The sequence below is a fragment of the Silene latifolia genome, chromosome 6 (assembly GCF_048544455.1).
Source record: "Silene latifolia isolate original U9 population chromosome 6, ASM4854445v1, whole genome shotgun sequence".
Lineage (NCBI taxonomy): Eukaryota > Viridiplantae > Streptophyta > Magnoliopsida > Caryophyllales > Caryophyllaceae > Silene > Silene latifolia.
The window spans coordinates 134,078,519-134,092,759 of record NC_133531.1 but is presented as its reverse complement, the minus strand read 5'-3'; the positions used below and the strand labels follow the sequence as shown (position 1 = coordinate 134,092,759).

Sequence of the window (14,241 nt, the reverse complement as noted above, 5' to 3'; positions counted from 1 at the left end):
CATAAACACAAGCTAATACTGCTACTATATCATCCTCCATTCCTCCCTGATCGTCTCTCTGTCTTCATCTCCGTCACTGTTGTCACCGTCTTCTCTCCCTCATCGTGTTTATCAATCAGGTATATATATGTTTCTTAGCAACGCTTATAGATATAGGATTTTTTGGGTTATTATCTAATTTGTTGATAATTTAGCTTAATTGCTTTCCTGAATTTCGTTTATTTGTTTGCCTATTATTGTATTTTCTGAATTAGTTGCCTATTATTTCGAATGTAGAATAATGACTCGAACTTGGATGATTGATGCAAATATGAGTGACCGCACCTACAAGGATGGTTTAGCTGAATTTTATGAATTCGTTTCGAACAATTTGAAAGGTTCTTCTATTATTGCATGTCCTTGTGAAAGATGTGGCAATATTAGTTATATGGCTTTTCCGGACGTTAAAATACACCTAGACAAGTGGAGATTTAGTCGATCCTATACACGTTGGATTTTTCATGGGGAATCATTAGAGGAAGAGAATAACTCTGAAGAAGATGATGTTGAGGTACACGAAAGGCTAATTGATGATCCTGAGTTTGCCGAGTTTTTTGAGTTGGAAGAGTTGGAAGTAGAGAAGTTGAATGTTAGGTCTATAGATAATGAAGCGAATGATGATGAGTCGATTGCTTTTGAAGATGTAGGTGATGACACTAGTAATTGGGATGACCTTAACAACATGTATGAGAAGTTGTGTGAGTCTGAAGCACCTCTGTATCCTGGTTGTAAGTTCACAAAAATGTCGGCTATGGTGAAGTTGTATAATATCAAGGGGCAAATGGGGTGAGTGACACGTGTTTCACTAGTTTTTTAGCCTTGATAAAAAAGTTGCTTCCTGATGGTAATGTTCTACCTGTTAAGACATATGAGGCGAAAAAACTAATAAGAGGAGTGGGTATGAAATATGAGAAAATACATGCATGTCCAAATGATTGCATATTGTATCGGAAATTATATCAAAACTTAACCAATTGCCCTAAATGTTTGGAGTGACGTTATAAGGATAAGGAAGGTATCCCGGCTAAGGTGTTGTGGTATTTTCCATTGATACCAAGAATCATAAGGATTTATGCGAATCCCGATGATTCAAAAATGTTAACTTGGCATGAAATAGGAAGAATAAATGATGGAAAGCTAAGACACCCAGCAGATGGTATGCAATGGAAATCGTTTGACGCTAAGTATCCCGAGTTCGGCAATGAACCTAGAAACTTACGTCTAGCGCTGTCCACTGATGGAATGAACCCACACGGAAACATGAGTAGCCAACATAGTACTTGGCCAGTAGTGTTGGCTATTTATAACTTAGCTCCATATGTGTGCATGAAAAGAAAGTATTTGATGTTGTCGTTGTTAATTTCTGGCCCTAAACAACCTGGAAATGATATAGATGTATATTTGGAACCTCTTCTAGATGATTTGCGATTGTTGTGGGATAGTGGGATAGAAGTATTTGATGCATATAAGAACGAAACTTTCATTTTGAGAACGATGTTATTGTGTACAATATCTGACTATCCGGCTTATGGCGACCTTTCTGGGCACACAGTTCATGGGAAAGAGGCTTGTCCATTGTGTGGGGAGGATATCGAGTCTGAATACTTGAAGTCTTCTCGTAGGTATGTGTATATGGGAAATAGGAGGTTCTTGTATCATGACCATTGTTATCGCAAGATGCAGAAAGCACTCAATGGAAGACAAGAACTTCGTCAACCTCCTAGAATTTAGAGTGGGCATGAAGTTTATCAGAAAGTAAAGCATATTGAGATAGATTATAGGAAGAAGAGCGGCTCTAAATTTTCTACTCATGGGTATAAGAAAAGATCCATCTTTTTTGATAAACTTCCATATTTCCCTGACCTGGAGGTCAGGCATTGCCTCGATTTCATGCACATTGAGAAAAATGTCTGTGATAATATTATCAATACCCTTCTGAATGTTCCTGGTAAAACAAAGGATAACGCCGCAGCTAGGGAAGATATGAAGATGATGGGTATTAGGCTAGAGTTGGCACCACAGAAGAGAGGTAATCGTACATTTTTACCGCCAGCAGCTTATACCCTTTCACGGAATGAGAAAAAAGAGTTATGTGCATGCTTGAATAGAATTAAAGTGCCACATGGTTATTCGTCGAACATCAAAAGCCTAGTGTCGATGCAAGACCTAAAACTCACCGGGTTAAAGTCACATGATTGTCACACTTTGATGCAACAATTACTACCTGTGGCTATTCGTTCCATTTTACCTGAAAAGGTAAGATATGCTATAACTAGATTCTGTCTCTTCTTCCAGTCCATATGCGAGAAAGTCATCGATCCCGATGACGCGGATTCATTGCAGGACCTCGTTGTAACCTCTCTTTGTCAGTTGGAAATGTATTTTCCACCCTCTTTCTTCACTATCATGATTCATCTGACCATTCACTTGGTTAGGGAGATTTTGTACCTTGGGCCCGTGTACTTGAGATACCAGTATCCTTTCGAAAGATTGATGAAAGTCTACAAGGACTATATATCTAATCGGTATCGTCCGGAAGGTTGTGTTGCTGAACGCGCTATTTTAGACGAAGCTCTTTCATATTGTTATGCTCATCTCTCCCCTGAGGAGTTGATTGGCGTTCCTAAGAATCGTTATAGTGACTGGATGACCGGAAAAGGTACTAGGGGCCGGGTTGAAAAAATTGTGACACGTGAAATGTTGCATTTAGCACACACGTATGTGCTAAACAACGAAGATGAGGTGCAACCTTATATTCAACAACACAAAGATGAGCTCAAATACGATCACCCAAACAAGACCGAGAAGTGGATTGCGAACGAGCATACGAAGACGTTTGCAGAGTGGTTTAGGAATATTGTCTTAGAGTGTACGGATCAAACTGGTGATGACATCTCTCCTAGGTTACTACGTCTTGGTTTAGGTCCAAATGTCAGGGTCACCTTTTACAGCAGTTTTGCCATTAATGGATATACTTTTTACACCCGCGAGCAAGATGAGTTGAGCACAATGTAAAATAGTGGTGTGAGTTCTGAATTTGAGGCAATGCACTTTGCTACTTCAAAAGATAAAAAGCCTATTTGGGTAAAATGCCTTTATTATGGTGTTATTCAAGAAATATTGGTACTAGATTACATTGATTTCACAATGCCTTTGTTTCGATGTAACTGGGTTGATAACAACCTCCATTGTGTCCGAAAGGATAAGATGGGATTTACGTTGGTCAATCTGGGTAAGGTTGGCAATAATAAGGATGATCCTTTAATAATGGCATCCCAAGCTAAACAAGTGTTTTATGTCACCGATCCTATGGATAAGAAGTGGTTTGTTGTACTGTCTATAAGGAGTAGAAGGAGTAGTCCATCCGATAATGGTGATGATGATCAGGATGTCGTTTTTGAGGGAATGGATCATTCTACCACGTTATCTTATTTCGACGATGTTGACACTGATCATGAGGACACTGAAAGCATCTATATGCGTGATGACCATGGTGAAGGTATTTGGGTTAACGAAGAAACTATGACATCCAAGAAACATCCCCGATCCCGAGATAGTTCATCGGACACGATGATATGGACGACCAACATTTTGAGTCATTTTCAGACCAATAATTTGATGGTTTAATTTATTGGTAAATCAATAATGGTCATTGTTAAATAAAAATTTCCAAATTTGCATGGCATGGTAAATCCTGTAGCTTAGATATGCAGTATGCATGCATGCTGGTGTTGTCTTATTTTCTTGATCTTATTATTAGATGTGGATGCTAGTGTTGAAATTGCTGAATAATGTTGCAAAGATATGGTGCTTCATTTATTACAGTATGTATTGTTACAGGTTTGGACTGTAATGGAATTACAGTAATTTAAAAAAAAAGGTTCAACAATAACAACGGTTATATTTAAATTACCCGTTGTTAATACTTTCAACAACGGTTATAGTTACATTACCCGTTGTTATTACAATCAACAACGGTTGTAGTACCCCTACCCGTTGTCATTGATTTTTTTGACATATTTCATTTTGGCGCAAATTTGGTGAAAATATATTACAACGGGTATATTTTAACCGTTGTAATAAAGTTTTGACAACGGTTGACTTTTATTGACCCGTTGTTATTAACATATAACAACGGTTTTGCTTTGAGCACCCGTTGTCAATAGTTTGTCTTAATAAAAATCTAATTTACAAACACATACAGCATACCACACAAACACACACAACACCACTTCAACCGTTGGTATCCTGTGTTTATTTTTCTCTCTTCCTCGCTTTCTACATTCTCGTCGCCGGCCGTCGCCCAGATTCCGACGCCCAGATTCCGTTGCCTTCCCTTATCATCCTGCTCGTTCTCTTTATCATCATCATCATCATCATCAGGTATGTTTACTTTAATTTTGTGTTTCGTCATTAGTGTTTTAAGACGATCATCTTTTTTTTTTTCATGCATCTGTTTGTTTTTCGTCTTCTTTGTTATCTTTATCATCCTGCATCATCTACTTCACTCCTCTTATTAGGGTTTAGGATTTTAGAAGCTCAATCTGTTGTTTTAAATTTTCATTTCTATTAGGGTTTAGGGTTTTCGATAATACTCTGCATGTACGTTGTTAAGTTGTTCATTTCCTATATCATTCATATTTGGGTTTTAGGATTGTCATGGGTGAAAAACGGAAAAGAAGTCAAAAGAATAATAAGCCTGGGGATAATAAGCCTGGTGAGAGGTGTGCTACGAAATGCCCGAAAGCCCTTGCAGCTATAGCCGCTAAAGACCCGATGGAAATAACATGGAGCTCGAAGGGTTTCCTTACTGGTCCAAATGCGGGTTATTTATCCCGTTGGATTGGATGTTGCACAAGACAGTTTGTGCCTATCCATTTAGATGATGTTAGAAATTTGAATCCAAAATTGGCGGAGTTATACTTGGCTCGTGTAAAGGAAGCCTTTATTATACCCGATGAAAGCCATGATAAGTATTTAATGCATAAGGCGGCGGATGTCCACAGCGGTGGAAGTGTGACGTTGCTAGGGATTGGTTGTATGTGGACAAGGCAACGGGGGAGATGCGTAAGAGCCCACCGGCAAACAAGTGTCCCACCATCAGTCAGAAACAATGGGATCTTTTCAAAGAGATGAGAACTACTGAGAAGTTTCAGGTTAAATATCCTCGCCTTTTAACGATTTACCTATCATTTTTTTAATTAATGAGTCCTTTATATAATATTTTTATTATCTCATCTACTTGCGCTTTTATATAATTATTTGAAGGCCGTTAGCAGAAGAAATCGTGCTAACATTTTATGCAAGAAGGGGAAATGGTATGGTTCTCGGCGATTCTGAAAAGATAGAAGAGAACCTCGTAAGTAGCATGCATTATTCCCCTGTGAGACTTTATTTTTTTAATCACACTTGGACTTGCATTGATACACATTTACATGTATAAATGTTACCATGTTAATGTGTAGGTGGCAAAGGGAGTGACCAACTTGGATCGGCATGTAACTTATAAAGAAGGGCACACGCCTAAAGGATCCTGGTCACGTGACAAATATGATAAGGAAGTGTTGGACAACATAGTAAGCATTATTTTATTAAGACGAGTTCATTACTAACTTTATTATTTTAGTCACAAATATAATTTGAAGTTTATTTAATATATTATAGGACGACGTATTGAAAGAGGTAGAAGAAGGGAAATTCACTCCCAGTGGTCGTAATGACGTTCTTGCTAGAGCGATCGGCCGACCCGAACATCCAGGTCGTTTGAGGGGCGTCCCGTTACAGGTTGGAGTAATGAAATATTATGGGACAACTGCCCCGATAAAGAAGAAAAGGAAGACTAAGTCTGAGAAGGCTGACATGGTACAATTTATTCTATTATTTTCATTTAAGTTCAATTCACATGTTATTGTTGGGATAAAAATTGCTGACACATTACATTCTTGGCACGCACTTGATTAATGGCATCCGTACTACTAAAGTTGAATCTTTGGAGGCAAGCTTTCCGAAGAAGAAGTGAAAATGATGGAGGATGTCATTTATAAAGGGGGTAATAAGGTACAACAGATTGGTCAAGAGGCCGCTACTACCTTGGCAATACATGAGAAGGAAGTATCGGTCAACGAGATTGAAAAGATCGGTACCTAATGCTTCTGAAGTTGTAACAACTAAAGCCGATCAGTACCTAATACTTCCTTATTTTTCTTTTCTTTTTTTTTTGGGTAAGATCAAGGGGTGTGTTCCCCACCGGCTCTAATGCTATAACTTCTGACATCGTGCCATTGGTTAATTTTATTAGGTAAATAATGGGTCTGAAAAGGAGATGCAACTTGAGAAGACGGCTGATGGAAAACAGCATACATCCCCTTTAAGTCAGTTCTCTGTTTTCAATAAGGTATGCATGAAGTGTTTAATTAGTTAAATTTATATGAATTCTATTAAATTTTGGGATATAATAATGTATGTGTATATTCTTCAGGCCGTAAACAAGAGGCCAGTTATTCTTGCTGACCCTAAATTCGAAAATCCATATGCGCGTGTTGGCCGGGTCTCGTAGAAATGCACATCAAATCAAATAATGTAATCGTAGTAGTTCATGGCGAAAAACTTTTGCCGAATCATAGAAAAGTAGAGATAACTACGGTCTTTCCAGGCCATGAAAACTTTCAACTGTCTGTCCCCATTTGCGATTTACATTACCATTCTCGGGAGATGGTTGGGAGTTTCATCCAATGGCTCGAAACTCACATCTACTTGGCTCGGTCGTCTCCGCCTCGGCCAAAGCAGTTGGGGTTAGAAGAAATACCTTTATATATATGTTACATTTTTAATTGTTGAATGTTTTTATATGTTAAATTTATATGTTATTTTTTTTTGTAGGGAACAAAAAAGCCGGCTTTGGCGGATAAGCCTAAGTCCACAGACATGCCAACCAACTCGTCGAGACAACAACTTGATGGGGTATTTAATTAACTTCTCCATTTTTATGAAAACCTCCCTTTAATTTTTTTTGTTTATGTATTTCTATAAAGCATGGAAATTTTTTGTATGTAGGGAACAGAAAAGCCGGCTAAGGCGGATAAGCCTAAGTCCCCGGACATGCCAACTACCTCGTCCAGACAACAACTTGATGAGGTATTTAATTAACTTCTCCATTTTTTTAAAAACCTCGCTCCCTTATATTTTGTCTGTATTTCTAAAAAGCATGCATGATAATTTTGTGTAGGGGACAAAAAAGACTGATAATCCTAAATCCCCAGTCATACCTGCTACTACTACCTCATCATTGAAAGAGCAGGTTGATGAGGTATTTAGTTAAGTACGCTTTTATTTTTATTACTCCAACTAGGATATGTTACCTTTGGATTTTTTATTATTTTAATTATCTACATGTGTAGGCTGGTGGTAGTAGCACAAAATCAAAGAATCATTATTTCCCCGACCTGAAAGAAGTTAGGAGTTTAAACGACTCACAATATTCTGGGAAGGATTACATGCAAAAAGTAAGAACGGTGACGATGAGGAAACTGCATGAGGAGGCTGGCCGTCGCATAACCAACGAGCAATTGATAGTTATTCCGCTCGAGGAGGATATTCTAGGGGTTGAGCACGAAGCACTTATGTCATGGGATATGCTAGCCATTTGGGCTGGCCTAGACCAGATTGATGTCCAACACCTATTTGTTTGGATGAAGTAAGTTTCTTAATAAATAATTTCATATTCTAATATCCTGACTACTAGATAGTGTTTTAAATACCGGAATTAATACCGTAATAATGTAGGATATTGAAATTGAGAGTGATCCCCGAGAAGAAGATTCCATCTGATCAATACGGATTCCTGTGCCCCTATGTTTTATCTTTATTTATTCCGGAATTCTCGTTCGAAGATCGGGTAGATTATATTGCTCAGCAATTGGCGACAACCAAGAAGCTGATTTTTGCCCCTTATAATAAAAAAGGGTAATAAACAAATTAATATTACGTTTCCCCCTACAATTGCATTTTCATAACTAATATATGTACTTGTTAATAATGATGATGTCTCTTGATGTAGGACTCATTGGGTGCTAGCAGCCATCATGCCGACAAAGAAGAAAGTTTTTTGGTTGGACTCTTTACATAATCAACTAAACGAGACTTTTAAGCGCTTGATTAATAACTAAGTTTATAATACTGATTTATTTATAATAACATTAAGTTTCAATTTTAATTTATAGCAAAAAGCTCATTTTTGCCCCTAAAAAAATGAGTTTCTGCCTCCCTTTTTTTTTTAAAAAAAAAAAGGCCTTTGAGAAGAGAAGAGCTAACGATCAGGATCAACCCACGAAAGATTCTGATGATGGCCCTGATTTTATTACGATAACAGGGGTACGTGCTCAAACACAATACATTAAGTGCAAAATCTGTGTTTAATACTAATACAATACCTAAAGTTCAAGATTCTGATGTGAGCCTTCTCTCGTCTGTTTGTTTTTATGTAATAATAGGCCCCTCGCCAGCCGGATAGCATACAATGTGGATACTACGTTTGTCAGTTCATGTTGGAGATTATTAGGCGAAGATATATCCTTATTCCAGAAAAGGTTAGTAATTTAATAATGTGTTTATTACTTTTTTTAAATTAGAGCTGATGTCTTGCTTGCTGCTATACCATGATGTTGTTGTTACAATAATGTCTTGTCTTTGTTTTTCCCGCAGTATGTAATCAACCCGTCACAAGAGATTCAGCAGTACTCAAGTGTAGATATAGACGAGGTAAGGGACATGTTGGGCAAATACCACTACTACAGAAACAGGCTTAGAGAACTGTTGAAATTAGCATTAGAGAACGCCTTAGAGGCGTTCTCCAACTCAGCGTTCTCTAAAGCTTAGAGAACGGTTGAAGAGGCGTTTTCTATTCACAACCATAGAGAACGGCTCAAATGAGCTTTAGAGAACACCCGATAAGCGTTCTCTTTTCCTAGGAAAAGAAAACGCTTGAGTAAGCGAACAGTTCTCTATCCTTTTTGTTTTTTAAAAAAAAAATTAATATTCATGATATTTGAATAAAATTAATATATTTATTCTCATTAAAATCAAATACCAATACACTTGTTTCACAACCTGCAAATTAACTAAGTCCTACTCCGTATTACATAACTTCACAACATAGCACTACATCAAAATATCAGAGAATTTATTGTTTTCATGATTCTCTCTTGAAGAATTATAATTGGTAAATACACTAACAAAGGCAGCCTTCTCTCCGGACTTCGAGCTTTGTGAAGCAACGTGACGCGTTGTATTCAACGATTTTGTACCTGCACAACATCAAAATTCCAAATACTCGGTATAATAATACTCCGAACAACATAATGGGTTGTTACCAAAAAGCAAAGCAACGATGATTACAAGTAATATGATAACATAAGGCAAATGACACCATTGTAATACTCAATAAAGACAGACATGTTCATGTGAAAGAGTAACCATCTACAGCAATAACATTAAACAATAACAATAAACCTCTATATGATAAGTCAAGGCAAATGGCACCAACGACAACAATTTTCTCATAATCTCTCTTGGGGTAAGAGAAAACAATCAAGAAAGAAGAATAGAAGATACAACATTCAAGTATGCCCACAAGTATTTTGATATATTAATGGCTTTTTGCTAAAACAAGTTGAAGATTATGATTCTAGTCCCTTAAAAATTAATATGGATAAGTTACTTCTTAATCTTAATGTTAGATGTACTTGCATTATAAGGGTTGAGGAATAAAGTTTGCCAAGAAGCAGCATTCCTATCTTAGCCCTTCTACATTTTTATTTTAGTCAGTTGACAATTTTAAAATTCATGAGCATTCCTTACAATTGAAAGCCCCTAAAAAGGTAGAAAAGCTATCATTTTAACACCTTTGATCAAATGAAATGAAAAGCAGTTAAACTTTGATATCAACCTTTGACAAGAAATTAAATAGTAGGTCATTTCTATAAGATAGAAAAACAAGCAAGATAGGTATTGAACCTTTTGCAAAAGCAGAAATTTCTAATTCTCGCAAAGCATGGTAAACCTCTACGCCTTGAAACTCCAGTTCAAGGAAAATATCCAATGCAATGGCCTTCGAATGTTGCTCAATGCGCAAAAGTAAGCTAAGTAGCTAACTCTATAGATCAATGCCCCAAGGATTCGGGAAAAAGTTCATTTTTGAGTTAATAGGAACTCAAATGTCGAAAAATGAAAACTCAATAAACACTACTAGGCATAAGCATTACTAGTCAAGACATCAACTTACAGCACACAAGTAGTCTCTGTTGAAAAATTTCTTTTGCTTGAAACAAGTAAATAAATGCATTAAACCTCCATTAGAGACTTGCAATAATCTTTAAAAAGTAAAGGAAAACAAAAATGGATAATACCATTGAATAATTTATTTAATTACAGAATTATTTGCTATAATAAACACTACATTAAGTAAACACAATGAACTAACTATGACGAGGGGAGGAACAGAGTAAGCTTGCAATGGTCCTGATGCGTGCCTTTTTGACGTATTTATTTACATATTCGGCACGCATTTTTATAAGTTTAATTGTTTATTTCACTTGTTTTTCTTCCCGTATTTGCTACTTTGGTGCGTTTCGTGCTCCTTGTAGGTTCGAGACACACTTATACATTTACAAGCCAAATCCGTTTAACAATGGAATAAGAAAGGAGGTAGAAGAGTTTCAGACAAGTTTGACAAGGCGAGAATGGATTTTTGTTTACTTGGTATGCATGCTTGAGGAGATAATCAACTTCAATTTTGTGCCCAATGCTCATGTCGCCCGACTTAGAGGTTATGTCGTCCGACATGTTTGCCAAGTAGAGCGACCAATACTCCCCGTGGTCGACACAAAGAACAATCACAAAGCAAACATCATAAAGAAGAGCGATGTGTCGGCCGACTTATGACTATGTGTCGGCCGACTTATGACTCGATGTCGGTCGACCACCATGTATTTTTTGGTAGACACAGTGGAGAGCCAAAGCACGACATCAGCCCTATGTCTACCGACTTCAGATTTGTGTCGGTCGACATTAGTCTATCTTTCGCTAGACTTCCTCCATATTGTCGACAAGTTACCTTATTTTATTTCTTTTATTTGGGCTTTACTATAAAAAGCATCAGGGTAATCCCAAAATTAGGTTACGCTATTATTATTCAGTTAGACTTTTCTCTCAAGAACTTTTAGCAGTAAAAACTCCATTAGCTTTCAGATCTAGAATTCCTTGCACTCAAATCTTACGGTACTTTGTTAATCTTTCTTCATTAATTAATTTATTTAGTTTCAATCAATTATTAACATCTTTCATATTCTTTTATGTTTACAATTATGTCTTCTATTATTATAATTGCTATTGTTTCCGTTAGTATGCATAGCTAAACTTCTCATCTAGGGAGAAGGGGGATCTAGGTTGTTAGAAAAGGGGTTATTATGAATTGATTGTTAAATTGCTCTTAATTGTTGTTTGATTATCGTATTACTTCTAATTGATTAATTACTGATCAGAGTTAATTAATTAGTCTTGCATAAACTAGGATTTTCACCGACCGGGTCAAGACTAGTATAGGCCACGATAATTGAATAGAGATAATTTAATGATAGCGATCGCATGTTAATTTAGATCTAAAAGAAATATTAGAATCGACCGATCATATGACTTTCAACAATATAAATTGCTCAATCAATGAATTAAATTCTACCCTTTGATGACTACCTAGTGAACCCGAATCCCTAGACTCTTTAATATTATTGTTTATCATCTTTATTTTACTTGCAATTAGTTGATTAGCATACAAATAATCAAATCCCCAAAATTGGTTACTTTAAGACAGAATTAAATATAAACAAACTAGATAAACATCGCCTCCCTGTGGATTCGACCCTGACTTACCGCTAGCTATCTTGTTAGTAGTAGTATATGTTTACTTTGATTAAGGCAAACGACTGAAAATAACCTTATCAGGTCCTGTGGGCCATATGGGGACAGAGAAACAGGGAGCTGCATGGGGGAGAGGAGTGGGACGCTGGCCGTGTTTTTGATTCTGCGTGGGGATATTGGCGGGTGTGGAACGATGCTCAAGGAGTAGGAATGAAACAGAGGAGGAGCAGCGGAATGGAGGTAGTACAATGGAAACCTCCAGAGGTTGGTTTTAGTAAGATAAACATTGATGCAGCGGTGCTAGGGCCAATGGGATGCGGCTTGGGCATGATAATTCGTGATCACAATGGCACTGTGGAGTGGGCAGGAGTGCAGCAGACGAGGGAAAGATGGGAGCCGGGTATTGCAGAGGCAAAAGCTATGGAATTTGGTTTAAAAACGGCTGTCCAGATGGGGCTTGCAAACATAATCGTGGAATCGGATTGCATGGTGCTAGTGAGCATGTTGAAGTCGAAGAGCTTACCTTTAAACTATTTGGGTAACGTGGGACGGTCAGTTCTAAACTTAGCTTCTTGTTTTAATGTTGTTAATTTTAGTTTTATCAAAAGAGATGGGAATAAAGCGGCTCACTGTCTAGCCCATCTCCTCCCGCTGACATACTCTACTAGAATGTGGGTTGGGATGGTGCCGGACATTGTCTCAGATGTAGTTCTCACCGACTGTTATTTGGCTACCAACAATGAATAAATAAAATGGCACGTTTTCATTTCAAAAAAAAATGAACTAACTATGACCATTAATACCTCTAAGGGATCTCACCAAACACACTTTTAATGGATGAAACGCACAGGAGAATTCTTAAGATGAATACTACTTTTGTCTCAATCATTTGTTTGCCTTTATAATTCTGTGCGAGGTCTTTTTAATCAAAGGCAAACAAGTGATTGAGACGGAGGGAGTAATAGAATTGAATTAAATTCCAATAACATGACCATACATTAGATGTAATAGTCGTAATCCACATAAATGTTAGTCCATCAATCAAAAATCACTAGCAAATTAATAATCAAAACAATAAATCAAATGTAAATCACACACCAGAAGGTATTTTGTTGCACCAAGGATCTAAAAGGATGTCGAAACAACGCCTATAGATGAAAGCGGAATCGGTGCCGACGACAGTAGTGAAAGATCTGAGATACAATAGAGGACACAATCAAGAACCCAAATATCATATGAACCCTAACTCATCAGATTGATAATCAGCAATAATACTCATCTTCAATTTTCATTTTATCATAAATAAGACAACCAACTGTACTATCAACAACATCAACAACGAAAAACTAGTTGGTGGGAAAACCCTATATATTTAATACCAATTCGAATCGAAATCTGAAAAAAAATCGCATGTAAAGAGAACCTGTAGTGGCTACGCAATTCGACGGTCGAGAGGCGATCTTGGGTCGAGTGTCGAGTTGAGAGCGGTTGATCGTCGTCCGTCGAAGACTTGAAGTGAGAGACTTAGGGAGACTGGTGTATGGATCTGGTTGAGAGAGATGGAATTACTGGGTTTAATTTTTGTTTTCTTAACTTATTGGAGTAGCCGAGTAGTTTTACAGTGGTGCTTTACTTTTTATTTTTATTTTTATTCTTTTAATATTTTAATAATGAGTTTAGATAATGGTTAATATAAGGAGCGTTCTCTATTCTACTCTTACATAATGGTTCCTTAAGACAAACGTTCTCTATACTACGAGAGAACGCTTATTTAACTTAACCGTTCTCTATTAGGTGTTACTTATTCTTGTTTTTGTAGTAGTGTACGTCTTAGAAAATAGAAATGCATGATACTCAGAGTTTAGATCAGCTTATTAGTAAAATTTTTGTTGAAGTTAGGGAATGATTAGTTCATGTAAATTTAACTCCTTGTAAGTATATATATATATATATATATATATATATATATATATATATATATATATATATATATATATATATATATATATATATATATATATTTTGTTGTTGTGGTTGAATTGAATCTATTGAGTTCGATGAACCCACTGTGATTTATGCTTGTCTTTGGTATATGGTACTGATATATATGCGAGTTTGTGAATGGCATGAAACAAATTTAATTTTTAAAAACATTAGGAGTTCGTAATAAAAACGGTTACTAAAAAACACCGTTGTGAAGACCTTTCACAACGGTTACTAAAAAAACCCGTTGTGAATACCTTTCACAAATACCGCGCATAATATTCAACAACAGGTTTTAAACGAAGAACC

At 36.7% G+C, this 14,241-nt stretch overlaps 2 long non-coding RNA genes across 4 annotated transcripts; one reads left to right on the top strand and one right to left on the bottom strand.

Moving 5' to 3' along the window:
- The first annotated feature begins 8,325 nt into the window (after positions 1-8,325).
- LOC141585770 (uncharacterized) lies at positions 8,326-8,814 on the top strand. Its single transcript, XR_012519409.1, has 3 exons — positions 8,326-8,409; positions 8,529-8,624; positions 8,740-8,814. It is a non-coding gene; the product is annotated as an uncharacterized LOC141585770 (long non-coding RNA).
- Positions 8,815-9,081: 267 nt separating this feature from the next.
- LOC141585769 (uncharacterized) lies at positions 9,082-13,430 on the bottom strand. 3 transcript variants are annotated; one of them, XR_012519408.1, is made up of 3 exons: positions 13,329-13,430; positions 13,048-13,142; positions 9,082-9,341 (listed from the first exon to the last, which is right to left on the bottom strand). It is a non-coding gene; the product is annotated as an uncharacterized LOC141585769 (long non-coding RNA). The 3 variants fall into 3 exon arrangements; XR_012519407.1 differs by having other exon boundaries at positions 13,373-13,427; XR_012519406.1 differs by lacking the exon at positions 13,329-13,430 and having other exon boundaries at positions 13,048-13,320.
- Positions 13,431-14,241: the final 811 nt, after the last annotated feature.